This window comes from Bombina bombina, chromosome 7 (genome assembly GCF_027579735.1).
Source record: "Bombina bombina isolate aBomBom1 chromosome 7, aBomBom1.pri, whole genome shotgun sequence".
Taxonomy (NCBI): Eukaryota; Metazoa; Chordata; class Amphibia; order Anura; family Bombinatoridae; genus Bombina; species Bombina bombina.
The window spans coordinates 37,905,307-37,925,324 of record NC_069505.1 but is presented as its reverse complement, the minus strand read 5'-3'; the positions used below and the strand labels follow the sequence as shown (position 1 = coordinate 37,925,324).

The 20,018-nt window shown below is 41.0% G+C and overlaps 1 protein-coding gene across 1 annotated transcript in view; it reads left to right on the top strand.

Annotated features, from left to right (window-relative positions):
• Positions 1 to 20,018, top strand: part of MUS81 (MUS81 structure-specific endonuclease subunit) — a 491,008-nt gene that overhangs the window by 128,373 nt on the left and 342,617 nt on the right.

The following is a 20,018-nucleotide window of genomic DNA, read 5'->3' as shown; positions in this document are numbered from 1 at the left end:
CTTCAGTGTGAGGAACGTTTTCATGCTATATAGCAGTGAGGTATGTTCAGTCAATTTTTCTGGAGAGACTGTGGTATTTCAGAATGGCTGACAGTAACCCCATGAGGGTAAGGGTAAGCAGTAATCCTAAGAGAAGAGGGGTATTACTAAGCTTGCATATAGGGGCTCATAAAAAATGGTTGACACTGAGTTTGAATGTTTGTGGGCAAACGTTTATTGAACTGGCAGTGCTGATAACGTTTTTTGTAGTAACGTTTTTGAGGCTTTATTGGAGGGTACACTTGGCTTCTTTTTTGGGTTAAAGAACCCACATGGCTAGTTTCAGACCGCTCTGGTGCGGTTCATTTGGTCTGCAAAACATTGAGTGAGATGGGCGGAGCCTATTTTCGCAGGGGGTGTTTTTTCCGGATTTAGGCCTTATTTATTATCCGTTTTTTCACTGTAAAGGGTTAACTGTTCCTTTCCTTGTGGGGCAAACTTAGCTGCATATTTTGAATATTCATGCAAAAAATTGAAAAGATTTGATCATTTTTAAGCTGTTTTGCAGAACGTGTATGCTTTTTTCTCTTAAAGGCGCAGTACAGTTTTTTTAAGATTGTTATTTTTTCACTAAATAAAGTGTTTTCAAGCCTGTTTGTGTCATTACTAGCCTTGTTTAACATGTCTGACATTGAGGAAAGCCAGTGTTCAATGTGTTTGGAAGCCATTGTGGAACCCCCACTTAAAATGTGTCCCTCATGCACTGAAAGGGCAATTAATTGCAAAGAACATATTTTAGCTAATAAAAGTATGTCGCAGGATGATTCTCAGTCAGAAGGGAATCAGGTTATGCCATCTAATTCTCCCCAAGTGTCACAACCATTAACGCCCGCACAAGCGACGCCAAGTACTTCTAGTGCGTCCAATTCTTTCACCCTGCAAGATATGGCCGCAGTTATGAATACTACCCTCACAGAGGTTTTATCTAAGCTGCCTTGGTTGCAGGGGAAGCGCAGTAGGTCTGGTGTGAGAGTAAATGCTGAGCCCTCTGACGCTTTATTAGCCATCTCCGATATACCCTCACAATGTTCTGAGTTGGGGGTGGCGGATTTGCTGTCTGAGGGAGAGATTTCTGATTCAGGAAAGATGTTCCCTCAGACAGACTCAGATATGACGGCTTTTAAATTTAAGCTAGAACACCTCCGCTTATTGCTCAGGGAGGTTTTACCGACTCTGGATGATTGTGACCCTATTGTAATCCCACCAGAGAAATTGTGTAAAATGGATAGATATCTAGAGGTTCCTACTTACACTAATGTTTTTCCGGTCCCTAAGAGGATTTCGGGCATTGTTACAAATGAGTGGGATAGACCAGGTATTCCCTTTTCTCCCCCTCCTACTTTTAAGAAAATGTTTCCCATATCAGACACCATTCGGGATTCGTGGCAGACGGTCCCTAAGGTTGAGGGAGCCATTTCTACCCTAGCTAAGCGTACAACTATACCTATTGAGGACAGTTGTGCTTTCAAAGATCCTATGGATAAAAAATTAGAGGATCTTCTATAGAAAATATTTATTCATCAGGGTTTTCTTCTGCAACCTATAGCGTGCATTGTTCCTGTAACTACTGCAGCTGCGTTTCGGTTCTAGGCTCTAGAGGAGGCTCTTCAGGTTGAGACCCCATTAGATGATATTCTGGATAAAATTAGGGCTCTTAAGCTAGCTAATTCTTTCATTACAGATGCCGCTTTTCAACTGGCTAAATTAGCAGCAAAGAATTCAGGTTTTGCCATTTTAGCACTTAGATCGTTATGGCTTAAGTCCGGGTCTGCTGACGTATCATCAAAATCTAAGCTTTTAGCCATCCCTTTCAAGGGTAAGACCCTATTCGTGCCTGAACTGAAAGAGATCATTTCAGACATCACTGGAGGAAAAGGCCATGCCCTTCCTCAGGATAAGACAAATAAGATGAGGACCAAACAAAATCATTTTCGTTCCTTTCGAAACTTCAAAGGTGGTCCCTCTACCTCCTCCCCTGCTGCAAAGCAGGAGGGAAATTTTGCTCAATCCAAGTCAGTCTGGAGACCTAACCAGACTTGGAACAAAGGTAAACAGGCCAAGAAGCCCGCTGCTGCCACCAAGACAGCATGAAGGGGGCAGCCCCTGATCCGGGACCGGATCTAGTAGGGGGCAGACTTTCTCTCTTTGCTCAGGCTTGGGCAAGAGACATTCAGGACTCCTGGGCTTTAGAAATCGTGACAAAACCAGACAAAAAGAGAGGCGTTCTTACGCTGTGTAGAAGACCTATATACCATGGGAGTAATCTGCGCAGTCCCAAAAACAGAACAGGGGCAGGGGTTTTACTCCAATCTGTTTGTGGTTCCCAAAAAAGAGGGAACCTTTAGACCAATTTTAGATCTCAAGATCCTAAACAAATTCCTCAGAGTCGCATCCTTCAAGATGGAGACCATTCGGACTATTTTACCAATGATCCATGAGGGTCAATATATGACCACTGTGGATTTAAAGGATGCGTATCTGCACATCCCTATCCACAAAGATCATCACCAGTTTCTCATGTTCGCCTTTCTGGACAAGCATTACCAGTTTGTGTCTCTTCCCTTCGGATTTGCCACAGCTCCCAGAATTTTCACAAAGGTGCTAGGGTCCCTTCTGGCGGTTCTAAGACCGCGGAGCATAGCAGTGGCGCCTTATCTGGACGATATCTTAATTGAGGCGTCAACTTACCAATTAGCCAAATCTCACACGGACATTGTTTTGACTTTTCTAAGATCTCACGGGTGGAAGGTGAACGTAAAAAAGAGTTCACTTATCCCCCTCACAAGAGTTCCATTCCTGGGAACTCTGATAGATTCGGTTTACATGAAAGTTCAGGAAATCAAAGATTTTAACCACCTGCCGAGCTCTTCATTCCATTCCTCGGCCATCCGTGGCTCAGTGTATGGAGGTAATCGGACTAATGGTAGCGTCAATGGACATAGTTCCATTTGCTTGCTTGCATCTCAGACCACTGCAACTATGCATGCTCAATCAGTGGAATGGGGATTATGCAAATGTATCTCCTCAGATAAATCTGGATCAAGAGGCCAGCATGGGTCATAGTGATGACGGACGCCAGCCTATTGGGCTGGGGTGCGGTCTGGAATTCCCTGAAAGCACAGGGCGTGTGGACTCAGGAGGAGGCTCTCCTCCCGATAAATATTCTAGAACTGAGAGCGATATTCAATGCGCTTCAGGCGTGGCCTCAGCTGTCTTTGGCCAGATTCATAAGATTCCAGTCGGACAATATCACGACTGTAGCATATATCAATCATCAGGGGGGAACAAAGAGTTCTCTAGTGATGATAGAGGTTTCCAAAATAATTCGATGGGCAGAGACTCACTCTTGCCATCTATCAGCAATCTATATCCCAGGAGTGGAGAACTGGGAAGCGGATTTTCTAAGTTGTCAGACCCTTTCATCCGGGGGAGTGGGAACTCCATTCGGAGGTGTTTGCACAATTGATTCATCAATGGGGCACACCAGAATTGGATCTGATGGCATCTCGTCAGAATGCCAAACTTCCTTGTTACGGGTCCAGATCAAGGGATCCTCAAGCAGTACTGATAGATGCTCTAGCAGTACCTTTTGTTGTTCAACCTAGCTTATGTGTTTCCACCATTTCCTCTGGGAGGATAATATCCCACAAGTAAAGGATGAATCCGTGGACTCGTCGTATCATAAAAGAAATTAATTTATCAGGTAAGCATAAATTTACTTTTTTTCCCTAACTATATAGCTGGTTATTTACCATTGCATATAAATAGTCAAGATATTTTTATGTTGGAATGAAGTCCAGGCTTACTTTGTTAAGAGGTCTCTTGCATTGGTGGAGAGTTAACAAAATAAATATCCCACCTTGGTGAATTTGGCAAAACCTTACTTATCTCAGGCACCTCAACATCATCTGAGCGCCGATACTCTGCTGCAGGCAAAATAGCTGCAAAAAGCGAGCCAGCCTCAGCCAGGAACATGTGGTCATATTGTAATTTTTGCAATTCAATGCAAAGTTTCTGAGAGAGTGAATAACAGAATGTTATAAACAGTAATAGTCAACCTCTTTCTAGTTCTACGTCTTTTGAAACAGTTCGTGGTTTTGTTTTGCTTAAATTATAAAAGTGTTCTGCTGTTTGAAAATTGGACAAACAGTTGTGTTAATGTTAATTTGTAAAGTTTTAGGGGCATATTTATCAATGTGCGAGCGAACATAATACGAAGTAGCGTATTATGTCCGCTGCATACGCTGCCAGCATATATAATTGCACCAGTAGTTCTTGTGAACTGCTGGTGCAATGCCGCCAATCGGCCGCTAGCAGGGGGTGTCAATCAACCTGGTGATATTCGATCGTGTTGATTTCTGTCCATGGCCTCAGAGCAGGCAGACAAGTTATGGAGCAGCGGTCTTTAGACTACTGCTTCATAACTTCTGTATCCGGCGAGCTTTCAGTATGTGGATTTTATTTTTTATACGATTAATCGAAAAAATAATCGGCCGATTAATCGATTATGAAAATAATCGTTATTTGCAGCCCTACAAAAGAACAAAGCAAATTTTATAATAAAAGTAAAGTGTCCCTTTAATGTAAAGGGATTTGAAAATCATTATTTAACTAATTTGACTCCTACAGATTGGTATTGAAAATAAATTTGAATTTTTTTTAATGTACAAATTGACCTCTATCTATTAGTCTCCTTTGCTTAAACATAACTCCTTTCCGTAAGAGCAGACTGAGGTAGGGTCAGGAGCATGCACGTGATGTGAGCACTATATGGCAGATGTTTATGCAACACGACACGTGCATGTTTCTTAGCCTGCCTCAGTATGCTCTAACAACAAAGTAGACTAAGAGATAAAGAGATAAACTATATCTGTCTGAATCATTAATGGCTTCTGACTTCTTTAACCACTTAGCTGCTGGTGATGACAATGCTGAAAGGCTTCAGATGTTATAATACAAATAAACAGAGAACCAGGAACTGATGAGGCACACAGAAGGCTGAAACAGTGGTCTGGGGCTGCCATGTTCCTCGCTCACAGGAGGACTGCCTGGTATGTCAGGGCTGGATCGGCCTCTATATAGGATCAGCCTGATAGACTTCAGGGAAATTCTCTGTGAAACGCACAAATAGAGGCGGCACCCAGATGACAACCCACGAAAGAATAAGGTACTGAGCCCAAAGGTGGAACTACCAGCAGGTGCACTGGCCCCGGGGCCCATAGTAACCAGTTAGTACATAGGTGTGTGCAGCAGTTGACCAAGTGTTGTTCACCTATTTTATAACAGCTAGTCACCCTGTAACTGAAGACGTACAGCTGTTATAGACTACAGGTATTGCAATCAACACAGTAGTTTAGATCGAAAACCTAACTCACCAGATCATATCGCTGTTCTCCAGTCTCAGCTGGGGCATGCAACTGCTGTGTCTGTCACAATGTATGAAGGCCGTAACTGGTGTTTGCACAGGCCTGTGCCGTGATTCCTTCAGGTCTAACCGTGTCTGTGTGTAGAAAAATGAGGAAGTGTATATTTATTTACCCTATATATACCTTATATAATTATATGATCTATAATCTAGTTATAAACTCTATATCATTAATTAAAGTGTATATATGTTTATTAGAGATACAGGGTAATGAAATATACACTTTAAACGAAGGGTTAAGCTGTTGGGAACCTACCCCTGAGGGGGCAGTCCCCAGGTGTATGTATTTTTCTACATGATTGATTGGTAAGGTTGGTGTATTTAAAGGCTACGCATAGTTTGTATTTCATGCCTGATGAAACAGCGTTGTGAAGCGCTGAGAAACGCGTTGCATATATAAGGAGGGCTATTTGCATACTCTACCTTATTGTTCCTGTTTTTATCTGTGTATTTAAATAAATCTTTTTATATACTGGAACCATTTGCTGTTTGCCTACTATTCACCACTTACCAATCACTCCCATTGGGAGCTGTCAGCTGTGGTCTATCCCCTACTCCCAGCCCTTGGGGCTCCAGAGCTCCAGCGTTCCTGTTCCGGTGTTCCTGCTCTTGCCGTGGGGGTCTCAGTACGCTGGGTTGCTGCTAAATACTGTCTGAGTGCTCCACAAAAATGTGAGTACCCTAATTTGGGGACTTTAGTTTGATTAACCTGTTCTATACTGGTACCCACAAGCGCCTCTCCTTTTTCCTCATTTTTCTAGACTCTATGACTCTTTGCTGTGAGGAGGGTGCATCCTGTTCCTACTACATCTTGTACATCTGAGCCACAGATATGTCGTCCTAGAATTTACTGGGTCATCTACCTAGAGTGGAATACATTTATATAGAGACTCATTTCTACTCTGACTCTCTATTCATACTTTGCTGTATAGCTTGTTGTGTATATCTTGTTGCTGTATATCTTGTTGTGTATATCTTGTTGCTGTATATCTTGTTGCTGTATATCTTGTTGTGTATATCTTGTTGTGTATATCTTGTTGCTGTATATCTTGTTGCTGTATATCTTGTTGCTGTATATCTTGTTGTGTATATCTTGTTGCTGTATATCTTGTTGCTGTATATCTTGTTGCTGTATATCTTGTTGCTGTATATCTTGTTGCTGTATATCTTGTTGTGTATATCTTGTTGTGTATATCTTGTTGTGTATATCTTGTTGCTGTATATCTTGTTGCTGTATATCTTGTTGCTGTATATCTTGTTGCTGTATATCTTGTTGCTGTATATCTTGCTGTGTATATCTTGTTGTGTATATCTTGTTGTGTATATCTTGTTGTGTATATCTTGTTGTGTATAGCTTGTTGTGTATATCTTGTTGCTGTATATCTTGTTGTGTATATATACATCTTTGTTTTTTTTTTCTCAGATGTGGTAGAGAGATAGCCACCTGCATATAGTCTGTATTATATGATATTGTGCTATATATGCATAGAGTTGTATGTGGATAATATTTCATTATCTTATCAACAGAATCAAATAAGATAAGACACACCATCTATGATAGATTTGATTTTGGAAGCATCTTTGTATAACAAATTTGTTTAACACACATACCAGCGTCCCCTATTAGGATCTGTTTTATACGTGTCTGTGTGTAGTAAGGGGAGGAAATGCATTTTGCATGAAACGCGTAGGATTAACGCTATTCAGCTTGTGCTAAGCCTTGGCAACAACTGTTTTCTTTTTTAAAGTGAAAGTCTATCCTAGCGTTTGTGAAACGCTAAAATTGACCTTTGGAACAAATAAAGGGGACTAAAAAATAGCTGTGTGTTTCAGCAGGCGCCAAGCAGATATATGGGGCACTAGGTGCAGTTATATGGGGCACTAGGAGCAGTTATATGAGGCAGTAAGGGGAGTTATATGGGGCACTAGGAGGAGTTATATGGGGCAGTAGGGGGAGTTATATGGGGCAGTAGGAGCAGTTATATGGGGCACTAGGAGGAGTTATATGGGGCACTAGGATCAATTATATGGGGCACTAGGAGGATTTATATGGGGCAGTAGGAGGAGTTATATGGGGGAGTAGGAGGAGTTATATGGGGCAGTAGGAGCAGTTATATGGGGCAGTAGGAGGAGTTATATGGGGCAGTAGGAGCAGTTATATGGGGCAGTAGGAGCAGTTATATGGAGCACTAGGAGGAGTTATATGGAGCACTAGGAGGAGGTATATGGGGCAGTAGGAGGAGTTAAATGGGGAAGTAGGAGCAGTTATATGGGGCATTAGGAGCAGTTATATGGGGCATTAGGAGGAGTTATATGGGGCAGTAGGAGGAGGTATATGGGGCACTAAGAGCAGTTATATGGGGCATTAGGAGGAGTTATATGGGGCAGTAGGAGGAGGTATATAGGGCACTAGGAGCAGTTATATGGGGCAGTAGGAGGAGGTATATGGGGCAGTAGGAGGAGGTATATGGGGCACTAGGAGCAGTTATATGGGGCAGTAGGATGAGTTATATGGGGCAGTAGGAGGAGGTATATGGGGCAGTAGGAGGAGTTATATGGGGCAGTAGGAGGAGTTATATGGGGCAGTAGGAGGAGGTATATGGGGCACTAGGAGCAGTTATATGGGGCAGTAGGAGGAGGTATATGGGGCAGTAGGAGGAGTTATATGGGGCAGTAGGAGGAGTTATATGGGGCAGTAGGAGGAGGTATATGGGGCACTAGGAGCAGTTATATGGGGCAGTAGGAGGAGATATATGGGGCAGTAGGAGTAGTTACATGGGGCACTAGGAGCAGTTATATGGGGCAGTAGGAGGAGGTATATGGGGCAGTAGGAGGAGGTATATGGGGCACTAGGAGCAGTTATATGGGGCAGTAGGATGAGTTAAATGGGGCAGTAGGAGGAGTTATATGGGGCAGTAGGAGGAGGTATATGGGGCACTAGGAGCAGTTATATGGGGCAGTAGGAGGAGGTATATGGGGCACTAGGAGCAGTTATATGGGGCAGTAGGAGGAGGTATATGGGGCAGTAGGAGGAGGTATATGGGGCACTAGGAGCAGTTATATGGGGCAGTAGGATGAGTTATATGGGGCAGTAGGAGGAGGTATATGGGGCAGTAGGAGGAGTTATATGGGGTAGTAGGAGTAGTTACATGGGGCACTAGGAGCAGTTATATGGGGCAGTAGGAGGAGGTATATGGGGCACTAGGAGGAGGTATATGGGGCACTAGGAGCAGTTATATGGGGCAGTAGGAGGAGGTATATGGGGCAGTAGGAGCAGTTATATGGGGCAGTAGGAGGAGGTATATGGGGCAGTAGGAGCAGTTATATGGGGCAGTAGGAGGAGGTATATGGGGCACTAGGAGCAGTTATATGGGGCAGTAGGAGGAGGTATATGGGGCAGTAGGAGGAGTTATATGGGGCAGTAGGAGGAGTTATATGGGGCAGTAGGATGAGGTATATGGGGCAGTAGGAGGAGTTATATGGGGCAGTAGGAGGAGGTATATGGGGCAGTAGGAGGAGGTATATGGGGCACACTAGGAGCAGTTATATGGGGCAGTAGGAGGAGTTATATGGGGCAGTAGGAGGAGTTATATGGGGCACAAGGTGGAGTTATATGGGGCAGCAGGAGGAGTTATATGAAGCACTATGGGATTTTATGCCAGTGCTGAGGTTGCAGATATCTCATCTCATACTCGCTGTAAGACGTAGATTTTCTCTTCCTTATCTATGACCTGGTCTCCTGATACATCCTTCCTGCATGACCCGACACACTCATCACATATCCTCCTTACGGCCCAGCACACTCCCTGGGACACAGTATATCCCTAGGGGATAGTATACACTGTCTGTACATCCTCCTGCAAGAGGCAAGATGTCAATATATCTTTTCATGCAAAATTGAACGTAGCGATTTAATAATTAATGCAACAAACATTGAAATAAAAATATTAGTTCATTTTACCTCAAAGGACCATTAAATACAGTAGATTTTTTATTTCTCACAAATTTCAAAATTGACTTCAATTTACCATCCCCATGTATCATTTGACTGCCATCAGCCAATCACAGACTCATATACACTGTGAACTCTTGCACATGCTCAGTAGTATCTGGTGCCTCACAAAGTGTGCATATAAAATAAAACTAAAAACCTGTGCACAGTTTGATAATAGAAGCGTCTTGAAACTTCATCCTCTATCTGAATCATGAAAGTTTAATATTGGCTTTAGTTTTAACTGGGTTGTTTGCCTGGTTAGAAGACTGCAGCGGATACTGCTGAATTATTTCCAGCTTTTGTGGTCAAAAAATATTTAACAAGTTTGCTGCTCTTTCATACAGATGAAAGAATTGATAGCAACAGCGCCCTCATGTGGTAGAAATACTCAAGTAAAAAGTCTGAGAGTTGCATTAGTCTGCCGGTAACATTCCCCTTGCTGTTCTTTTTTCTTTATGGAGTTTTTTTTTTTCATTTCTGTGACACAGGGTTCAGCTGCACTTATCATGAAACAAAATCTTTAGCATAACACTGGCATGCAGTATCCAAGAGCTAGCAGGAAAACACTCTGTGCATGTCTAAACACAACACCCGCAGGTTATAAAATGTAATGATGGCTTTTTATGACTTTATCACATTCCAGTAGTTAGCCAAACAACATCATCATACAAGCTATTAATAGGGAGCCCATGCCTGAAGCTCCAGTGTATGTTTTTTACCCCCCATAGCCCAGCTCCTATGTGCTTTTTGTGTCTAGTCTTCAAGCAGAAGGCGCAGCCAATTAGAAGCTGTTTCTATAGTAAATAGTTCCTTGCCCCTGCTGCCTGCTTGGTTCAGTAGGAGTGGGCGGCACAGAGACCTGGCGGGGGATAATATAAACGGGTGTTAAAAACTTCCATTGGGTCACACGGGAGTTTAAGAGATGATAATATACAGATGACAGATTATGGCTTTCAAAAAAAAACAGTTTAAAGGGATAGAAATGTCAAAACTGAAATGTGCATGATCATTAGTAAAAATGCTTCTCGTAAAAGGTATTACTGGTTTTCAGTGGCATATCCACATATGCTGTGAGGGGCTGTGCATCACTTTTTAAGCTGAGAGTGCTGGTGGTGCGTATTGTGTCTGCGAAGACTTCCTTTGTCTCATACAAAAGCCTCTGCTGACTCTCAGGAGGTGTTTGTTTTTTAATACTGGTGCACGGCACTCACAGCATATCTGCATATGCTGCTGGGGAAAAAACGTATTAACTTTTACTGCAAACATATTTGCTAATGAAAGTATATCGCAAAAAATGCTTTTATTAAAAAATGAAATTACTTCCTCACACATTTCAATTTTGACTTGTCTATCCCTTTAAGTCATTTTCAGTACTTGTAATACTTACTGTGTCATTGTACCATGTTTTATGGATCCCTTAGCTCTGATTTTACTATTAAGAAAATAACCCAGATTTTGCCTGTGGTCAATGCTTCGCTGTAAAACACCTTTGTTCAGATGAACCAATAGGAAGCTGTACTGCCCTCCATACTGGCCTGAACGGAATCCTGGTTCTGAATATAAAGAGGGGTTGTGTGTGCACTGTACACCCAGAATCAAGTTCAGTTTATTCCTAAGTGCTGGGCTAAGAGGTAGCTGGGGAGCCGTTATAGTGAGCAATATTGGGGCTGTTTATTTACCAGTAAACCAGCAAAATCAGAGCAATCCATCCCATTCTTATCACCTCTGCTGAGGCTAATTTGGTACAAATACATGTAGCAGGGTTGGACTTGTGATGGCTGCTGTGTGCACTTCCACTTCTCAGAATTGGTCGGGCACAATTTTCAGTTAAATTATAGGAAAATGTCAAATGTTACAATGTCAAAGTATTGTACGTCCCTTAAAAACTTTACTGTCCTTTTAAAGACATTTTCTGATTGGCTGTTGACACTATGAGGTTGGTATTGTTTTCTAACAATGAAACCAGCAGAAAACAGACTTCTTGTAGACTATTTTATTGATTTAATTTGTTCTTTTGTATTAATATCATAGTTTTCTATTCTTATGCCCCTTTAACACTTTCCAGTGTAGCTTAATAAAAAAAGGTCATTTGTTTGGCAACTTCAACCCATTTTGCATTCATATAATTCTAGATATCCCTTTAATAGAGAACACGATTGGACAGAGCAGCGTCTGTTTTTCAGTGACCATAGATGTCCATTACATGTACTTCAGGAAGGCAGCAGAAAAAGCTATTTTTATCCGGGTGGAAAAAATCATACAGGAATGTTGTTTTAACTGAGCAAAACGTTCAGGTCTGGAATGAGAGGCTGGAAGTGGTGTCTGAATCAGGCGATCGCCAGGCCAGCGTGTAACAGTGCAGCCTTGTGCCAGAGAGAGTGCTTGTAGAATACATTTGTATGGTTAAACCACCTCCGCTCTTTAGTTCCTTTATGCTTTTGCAGTCGGTTTCTCCTGTCTTACAACCTTGTTCCATGATAAGTTCAGGTGAAAGTGTAGAATGTCTGTAAGAGAAGAAATGAAACATGTGCATGGAAAAGGTTACTTAAAAACTATCATTTAAAGGGACATTTCAGCCAAAATGGGAATGCACATGGATGTATTTCAGCATTTGTGTAATATACATGTATTAGCAAAAATGCTTCTAGTAAAAGCTATTACTGTTTCTTATATGTATTTAAGTATGCAACGTGCACCAGCATTTTATACACAGCCTAAGGTGCGTGTACCATTTGGTAATGACTCAATTTGTTAATTGATGATATGATACAAGCCCCACTGGTGCTCTGAGCAGCTGCACTATATAAAATGCTGGGGCACTGACAATATCTAGGTATGTGTTACATGCACCTGCAGAGAAAAATGCCTACACTAAAAGAGTGATAACTTTTACTAGAAGCATTGTATATTGCAAAGATGTCTCTATTCAAAGATGTAATTCATCTAAGTACATTTATATTTTGACCGGAATGTCCCTTTCAACTTACAGGAAATGCAGGTTTGAGCACAACCCTAGGGACTGTCTGCTGTTTGGCTGATATAAACAATGTCATACAAAATGCTAAAAAGACAGGAAGAGCATTGGATATGTATGTCAAATGCTAAAGAATCACTATGGCGGCACTATTACCACAAAACGTTTTTTGTTTATTTTTTATTTTGCTTAAAGGAGCACTCAATGCAGTAGAATTGCATAATTAACAAGTGAATACTAAAAAAGATAATGATGTAACACCTGCACCGGCCCCCTGTATCATGTGACAGACATCAGCCAATCACAGACCAGTATACGTATACCCTGTGAGCTTGTGCAGAAAGTGTGCATATAAATAGACTGTGCAACATTTGATTATAGAAGTAAATTGGAAAGTGTCTTAAAACTGCTGCTGTATCTGAATCATATCAGTTTATTTTGTCTTGTGTCCCTTTAAGTGCACCCATTTCACATACAAAAGCAGTACATATAAAATTGCTGTTACTGAAAAGCATAGTCTCCTATTTGGTTATCCATTAAGAGCAGTTATTTGTATTCTTAAAGGTACAGTAAAGTCAAATGAAACTTTCATGATTCGTATAGAGCAGCAATTTTAAACAACTTTCTAATTTACTCCTATTATCAATTTTTATTTGATCTCTTGGTTTCCTTAGTTGAAAAAGCAAGAATGTAAACTTAGGAGCCGACCCATTTTTGGTTCAGAACCCGGGTAGCACTTGCTGATTGGTGTCTAAATGTAGCCACCACTCAGCAAGCACTACCCAGGTGCTGAACCATGGGCCGACTCCTAACCTTATATTCAAATAAAGATACCAAGAGAACGAAGACAAATTGATAATAGGAATAAATTAGAAAGTTGCTTAAAATGACTGCTCTATCTGAATCATGAACGTTTTATTTAGACTAGACTGTCCCTTTAATGATATTATTAGTGGTTTTGTGCCTTACAGACGATTTCAGTTCTAGATACTACTCTGTAAGCACTCATCTATACCCCACCCTGTATTTCAGTTCTAGATACTGTACAGAAAGCAATACTCTGTAAGCACTCATCTATACCCCACCCTGTATTTCAGTTTTAGATACTGTACAGAAAGCAATACTCTGTAAGCACTCATCTATACCCCACCCTGTATTTCAGTTCTAGATACTGTACAGAAAGCAATACTCTGTAAGCACTCATCTATACCCCACCCTGTATTTCAGTTCTAGATACTGTACAGAAAGCAATACTCTGTAAGCACTCATCTATACCCCACCCTGTATTTCAGTTCTAGATACTGTACAGAAAGCAATACTCTGTAAGCACTCATCTATACCCCACCCTGTATTTCAGTTCTAGATACTGTACAGAAAGCAATACTCTGTAAGCACTCATCTATACCCCACCCTGTGTTTCAGCATTTGTGTCACAAACGTTTAGTAGAAAATGAATAGAAGTGGGTGCTGGCAATGGTTCAGCTAAAATAAATTCACAGTAACAGGCTCATATAGCACAATTTTGGAATGATACATAATATCAAGTTAAATAAGATAATCTGGAGACTGATAAACAATTTTAACAAAAATACATTTATTTAAAACATACATAAAACTTTTAAGAGGAATTGACCATGGGACGTCTCCCTTTGGGATTAAAAAAATTGAAACAATATGTAAAAAATCACTACATAAAAAAGAGCGCTCTAATATATTCTCTGAAAGATTCCACCTTAGTCTTCAAATTTCACCTTAAATCATTTATCTTTAGTTTCCACCTTAAATCAGATTTTGTTTAGCAGCAAGAGATTACATTTCTCAAAACCTTTAGCAGTTTAGGCTTTTACACTGTTACTTTGTATCAGAAACAATTTATGTGTCATAGTCCAATATATTGTTATCTTAGACTGATTAAGTTGTTAACTTTTTGTAGCAATGTCTCTTGATATATGGTATATATACAAAGTTAGCTGTACTCGCAATATTTCGATGTAGATTGATATTTTTTGAAGGGCTTACCGGCTCTTCTGACACGTCTGTGTCTGATGGTGTCTCGGTCTCTCTAACCGATATTGTTCTCGTGTCTCTCCTCCTTATATGGTACAAGTATCTCCGATATCGAAAACCTGGACCACGCTCCTGCGTGTATGTTTTTTTTTTTTCTTCTATCGGCTTGAAGCGACTTTGGCCCCTGTGGTTAGGATCTTATTTTCCCCGGGCAGCTTCTTGATACAGGTGTTTGCAGTGCACGTCTCAGCGTGTAGATGTAATTTCGGACTTGAAATACAAACGGCCGTTTGTTTTTTTAACTTTCTTTCCCTCTGCTCCTTTCGATAGGTGATAGATAAAGTTGTTTGTCCAATATTTTAAAGTGCAGGTAACATCAGGTAACGTCTACGCGTTTCGCCAGCAGGCTTTGTCAAGACGGATAGTGTTTGTTCTGAGCCCGGCAGTTTAAAAAGCCCTCTTTTCATTTTGATTGGTCAGTAGTTCCTTCATTTTGATAGGTGTGATTTTTAAGGTGGATTTCTTTGGTTTATATAAGGTGGAGTATTTTCAGGTATTATCGCTTGCTTCTGAGACCTCCTATGTGTATTTGGATGCCTGCACTATGCAGGTGCACGAACTGCACGGGAGAGGGGTTCGACAACACAGGACTGTATATCCCCAGCAATCCGGAGAACACGACTCACTCTTCCCCTGAAGCAGCGTACAACAACTAACACGCTGAGACGTGCACTGCAAACACCTGTATCAAGAAGCTGCCCAGGGAAAATAAGATCCTAACCACAGGGGCCAAAGTCGCTTCAAACCGATAGAAGAAAAAAACCCATACACGCAGGAGCGTGGTCCAGGTTTCCGATATCGGAGATACTTGTACCATATAAGGAGGAGAGACACGAGAACAATATCGGTTAGAGAGACCGAGACACCATCAGACACAGACATGTCAGAAGAGCCGGTAAGCCCTTCAAAAAATATCAATCTACACCGAAATATTGCGAGTACAGCTAACTTTGTATATATACCATATATCAAGAGACATTGCTACAAAAAGTTAACAACTTAATCAGTCTAAGATAACAATATATTGGACTATGACACATAAATTGTTTCTGATACAAAGTAACAGTGTAAAAGCCTAAACAGCTAAAGGTTTTGAGAAATGTAATCTCTTGCTGCTAAACAAAATCTGATTTAAGGTGGAAACTAAAGATAAATGATTTAAGGTGAAATTTGAAGACTAAGGTGGAATCTTTCAGAGAATATATTAGAGCGCTCTTTTTTATGTAGTGATTTTTTACATATTGTTTCAATTTTTTTAATCCCAAAGGGAGACGTCCCATGGTCAATTCCTCTTAAAAGTTTTATGTATGTTTTAAATAAATGTATTTTTGTTAAAATTGTTTATCAGTCTCCAGATTATCTTATTTAGCTTTCAGCGCTCCCAAACTATTATCTATTTTGTTATTGGTGTATTACTTTACGGTAATCATAGGGAAGATTACCTGTGAGGGAGCCTTAAGATAAATTACTTGGCACTGTTCTTTATATATTTATCCTTAAAATAATATCAAGTTGCCATTAAGTAAATGATCTAGTCACAGTTATATCAAGTACATCAAACCCCTGAGTAGTAAAGATAATTCAATTTATCAGCATAGAATACAAAGTGTATTTGCACAGGTGCCCGTGGTTTGGCAATATAACTGACAGTGCATGTTGTAGTATTCAAAGGGATTTGTTCATGAATCTAAAAAGTTGCTGAACACTGTTATTTGAAGGGACACTAAACCCAAATCTTTTCTTTCATGATTCAGATGAACTGTCTAATTTACTCCTATTTTCAGTTTCTTCGTTCTTTTGCAATCTTTATTTGAAAAAGAAGGCATCTAAGCTAAAGAGCCAGCCAATTTTTGGTTTAGAACCCTGGACATCACTTGTTTATTGGTGGGTGCATTTAGCCACCAATCAGCAAGAACAACCCAGGTTGTTCACCAAAAATGGGCCGACATCTAAACTTACATTCTTGCTTTTCAAATAAAGATACCAAGATAATGAAGAAAATTTGATAATTGAGTAAATTAGAAAACTAATTAAAATTGCTGCTCTATCTGAATCATGAAAGAAAAAAAATTGTGTTTAGTGTCCCTTTAAGCTGTAAGAAATACAGTGCTTAGAATTGCATTTAAATCCACAATATTCGTAAGGGATGAAGTGAGCATATGCACAAGCGGTTCTGTTTCTACAGGGAGTGCAGAATTATTAGGCAAATGAGTATTTTGACCACATCATCCTCTTTATGCATGTTGTCTTACTCCAAGCTGTATATAATTTGAAGTCTAGAAGGTATCCCTGAGATATGATCTCTAACGCCCAGGGATCCTGGACATGTCTTGCCCAAGCCTGGGCGAAGAGAGAAAGTCTGCCCCCCACTAGATCCGTTCCCGGATCGGGGGCCCTCGATTCATGCTGTCTTAGGGGCAGCAGCAGGTTTCCTGGCCTGCTTGCCCTTGTTCCAGGACTGGTTAGGTCTCCAGCCTTGTCTGTAGCGAGCAACAGCTCCTTCCTGTTTTGGTGCAGAGGAAGTTGATGCTGCTCCTGCTTTGAAATTACGAAAGGAACGAAAATTAGACTGTCTAGCCTTAGGTTTGGCTCTGTCTTGAGGCAGGGCATGGCCTTTACCTCCTGTAATGTCAGCGATAATTTCTTTCAACCCGGGCCCGAATAAGGTCTGCCCTTTGAAAGGTATATTAAGCAATTTAGATTTAGAAGTAACGTCAGCTGACCAGGATTTTAGCCACAGTGCTCTGCGTGCCTGAATGGCGAATCCGGAATTCTTAGCCGTAAGTTTAGTTAAATGTACTACGGCATCTGAAATAAATGAGTTAGCTAACTTAAGGGCTTTAAGCTTGTGTGTAATCTCATCTAATGGAGCTGATTCAAGTGTCTCTTCCAGAGACTCAAACCAAAATGCTGCTGCAGCCGTGACAGGCGCAATGCATGCAAGAGGTTGCAATATAAAACCTTGTTGAACAAACATTTTCTTAAGGTAACCCTCTAACTTTTTATCCATTGGATCTGAAAAGGCACAGCTATCCTCCACCGGGATAGTGGTACGCTTAGCTAAAGTAGAAACTGCTCCCTCCACCTTAGGGACCGTTTGCCATAAGTCCCGTGTGGTGGCGTCTATTGGAAACATCTTTCTAAATATCGGAGGGGGTGAGAACGGCACACCGGGTCTATCCCACTCCTTAGTAACAATTTCAGTAAGTCTCTTAGGTATAGGAAAAACGTCAGTACTCGCCGGTACCGCAAAATATTTATCCAACCTACACATTTTCTCTGGTATTGCAACTGTGTTACAATCATTCAGAGCCGCTAACACCTCCCCTAGTAATACACAGAGGTTTTCCAGCTTAAATTTAAAATTTGAAATATCTGAATCCAGTTTGTTTGGATCAGAACCGTCACCCGCAGAATGAAGCTCTCCGTCCTCATGTTCTGCAAATTGTGACGCAGTGTCTGACATGGCCCTAATATTATCAGCGCACTCTGTTCTCACCCCACAGTGATCACGCTTACCTCTTAGTTCTGGTAATTTAGCCAAAACTTCAGTCATAACAGTAGCCATATCCTGTAATGTGATTTGTAATGGCCGCCCAGATGTACTCGGCGCTACAATATCACGCACCTCCCGAGCGGGAGATGCAGGTACTGACACGTGAGGCGAGTTAGTCGGCATAACTCTCCCCTCGTTGTTTGGTGAAATATGTTCAATTTGTACAGATTGACTTTTATTTAAAGTAGCATCAATACAGTTAGTACATAAATTTCTATTGGGCTCCACTTTGGCTTTAGCACATATAGCACAGATGTCTTCCTCCGAATCAGACATGTTTAACACACTAGCAAATAAACTAGCAACTTGGAAATACTTTTCAAGTAATTTACTATAATATGAAAACGTACTGTGCCTATAAGAAGCACAGAAAAAGTTATGACAGTTGAAAATTAATAAACTGAAAAGTTATAGCATCAAATCTTTGTAAAAAACACAATTTTAGCAAAGGATTGCTCCCATTAGCAAAGGATAACTAACCCTGATAGCTAACAGTGAGAGAGATCAGTAAACTGTCATAAATTAAATAAAACGACTGCCAAGTGGAAAAAAATAGTGCCCAAAACATTTTTTCACCCAGTACCTCAGAAAATTAAACGATTTTACATGCCAGCAAAAAACGTTTAACATTAATAAATTGAGTGTTATTAAAAAGCCTGTTGCTAGTCCCTGCAAATTAGGCTAAAGTTTTATGCATACAGTATAATTCCAGTGAAGTGCCATTCCCCAGAATACTGAAGTGTAAAATATGCATACATGACAGCCTGATACCAGTTGCTGCTACTGCATTTAAGGCTGAGTTTACATTATATCGGTATGGCAGAATTTTCTCATCAATTCCATTGTCAGAAAATAATAAGCTGCTACATACCTCTTTGCAGATTAATCTGCCCGCTGTCCCCTGATCTGAAGTTTACCTCTCCTCAGATGGCCGAGAAACAGCAATATGATCTTAACTACTCCGGCTAAAATCATAGAAAAACTCAGGTAGATTCTTCTTCAAATTCTACCAGAGAAGGAATAACACACTCCGGTGCTATTATAAAATAGCAAACTTTTGATTGAAGGTATGAAACTAAGTATAATCACCACAGTCCTCTCACACATCCTATCTATTCGTTGGGTGCAAGAGAATGACTGGTAATGGCAGTTAGGGGAGGAGCTATATAGCAGCTCTGCTGGGTGAATCCTCTTGCACTTCCTGTTGGGGAGGAGTTAATATCCCATCCAAGTAATGGATGATCCGTGGACTGGATACACTTAACAAGAGAAACCAAGGCGCAAAATAACTGCCCATGAACTGAGAAAAGTCAAGCGTGCAGCTGCCAAGATGCCACTTGCCACCAGTTTGGCCATATTTCAGAGCTGCAACATTACTGGAGTGCCCAAAAGCACAAGGTGTGCAATACTCAGAGACATGGCCAAGGTAAGAAAGGCTGAAAGACGACCATCAAGACACACAAGCTGAAACGTCAAGACTGGGCCAAGAAATATCTCAAGACTGATTTTTCTAAGGTTTTATGGACTGATGAAATGAGAGTGAGTCTTGATGGGCCAGATGGATGGGCCCGTGGCTGGATTGGTAAAGGGCAGAGAGCTCCAGTCCGACTCAGACGCCAGCAAGGTGGAGGTGGAGTACTGGTTTGGGCTGGTATCATCAAAGATGAGCTTGTGGGGCCTTTTCGGGTTGAGGATGGAGTCAAGCTTAACTCCCAGTCCTACTGCCAGTTTCTGGAAGACACCTTCTTCAAGCAGTGGTACAGGAAGAAGTATGCATCCTTCAAGAAAAACATGATTTTCATGCAGGACAATGCTCCATCACATGCGTCCAAGTACTCCACAGCGTGGCTGGCAAGAAAGGGTATAAAAGAAGAAAATCTAATGACATGGCCTCCTTGTTCACCTGATCTGAACCCCATTGAGAACCTGTGGTCCATCATCAAATGTGAGATTTACAAGGAGG